Source organism: Pinus tabuliformis, chromosome J (genome assembly GCF_031772625.1).
Source record: "Pinus tabuliformis cultivar Carrire ecotype Pingquan chromosome J, CPIR1, whole genome shotgun sequence".
Lineage (NCBI taxonomy): Eukaryota > Viridiplantae > Streptophyta > Pinopsida > Pinales > Pinaceae > Pinus > Pinus tabuliformis.
The window spans coordinates 1,221,881,255-1,221,883,260 of record NC_142295.1 but is presented as its reverse complement, the minus strand read 5'-3'; positions in this window follow the sequence as shown (position 1 = coordinate 1,221,883,260).

Sequence of the window (2,006 nt, the reverse complement as noted above, 5' to 3'; positions counted from 1 at the left end):
CTTCCTGTTATCCCGAGTATCCAGCCTATCAACGTACGTGCCCCGGGCGACGAGGATTACGAAGAAGATTGGAATCCTATCTGGGAGCCTGACGAAGACGATATTCCTGTTACCCTCCCGGTATGTCGTCTTCGATGTCCACTTCCCACATGGATGAGACATCTCCCAGCACAGGTGAGACACCCGTGGTGTCAAATATTGAAACTCCCATTCCGGCTACTTCTCCTCTCCCTCCACGATATCAGTCGATGAGGGATAGAATAGCTTCCAGAAGTCCTTCTACGACTATATGGGATCCTAGTCTCATTGCCACCACGGGACCCTTTGTTTCACAACCCCTTAATACACCTGTTACCTCGGTTCCCACCAATCCAACCGTTTGTGTAGCATACTCGACTCCGGTCGTTAGTGCCGTGACAGCGTCTTCATCTACGAACGATGGTGCTGGCCCTTCTCACAGTCAAGTGAGTAATGGCCAGCCGGAACTTTCATCTGGAGTCATTGATCCTGCACAGAATGCTCAACCCTCTTCTGGTCCTGCTCCAGGAGGGGGGTTGTATGATGCCCAGGGGAAACCCATTGTGGACCCAAATTACCAAGGTCCCCTCTTTTGTTATGACTCTACTGGTCAGTACCTCCAGTTCGCTCAATCTGCGCCTCTTCAACCTTTCGTTGAAGTCTCGGTACCATTGTCCATCACTTACAACGCCAATACTCATACTTTTCGTGGGCGCCAGGTAATCCCTGGGCAGCCTCAAGGACCTCCAAATCAAGGCCAGCCACCTTATGTACAAACCCCTCAAGTGCAGCCAATTTATGGCCCGCCTTATCCAGGACAGTCTGGAGGCTCGCAAGGACAACCCTACCCGGGACAACCTTCGGCCGTTGGTGGTCCGTCATTTTCCTATCAGAATCAACCTTCTGGTTACCCAGGGCAACCTGGTATCCAGCAAGGTTACCCGACGGGACAACCAGGGCAGCCTTACATCCAACAAGGCCAACCTGGTCTCCAGCAGGGTTACCCATCTGGACAAGCTGGGCAAGCTTATACTCCTCAAGGTCAACCAGCAGTCCAGCAGGGGTATCTTCTTGGGCAGGGGGGGCAACCCTACATACAGCAGGGCCAACCTACTGCTCAGTCTGTTCATCTTTCTGGGCAAGGGGGGAAACCCTACGTACAGCAGGGCCAACCCACTGCTCAATCCATGCATCCTCCTGGGCAAGGGGGGCAGCCTTCTATGCAGCAAGGCCAACCCACTGCTCAGCCTGTGCATCCCTCCGGGAAGATGGGCCAGCCTTCTATGCAGCAAGGCCAACCCGTTGTCCGCCCTAATCATCCATCTGGACAGGCTGGCCAACCTCAGGGTCAACCAGCCGTCTAGCCGGCTCAGCCATCTGTTCCGCAAGGACAACCTGGCACCCAGAAAATTCGTCCTTCTGGGCAGGCAGGTCCATCCCAAACCCAACCAAGTCAACCTTCCGGCCAGATGATCCAAGCCCAACCCATTCAAGGACATTATTCTGGGCCCCAAACTCAAATGGGTTATCAAATGCAAGGTGGGCCACGGCCCCAACCTCATTACCCAACGCAGCCTTCTTATCAGGCTCAGTATGGAGCCCAGCAAATGTATGGCTACCAACAACCCCAGGGGAAAACTCAGTTTACTCCTTATCAAAATTATCAACAGATGCAGGTCACTCCTTACCAAAATTATCAGTATGTTGCACCTGCAGGACAAGTTGCTGATACATGGGGAGCTGGGGGGCAGACTCAGGGACAACTGTCCGCATAAGGTCAAAATCCGTATGGACAGAACTCCTATGGGCAAGGTCCCTATGCACCAGGTCCTTTTGGGCCGGGTCCATCAGGACAGAGTCTGTGGGGGCAACCACCATCTGGTTGGAACCCTAATACTGCCTCGAATCTGCAGCCACAAATGTCCTTTAACCCTCAGTTGCCTTTCTTAGTGACATTGGAACTTTTGGATGTGTCCAAGTTGACAAAT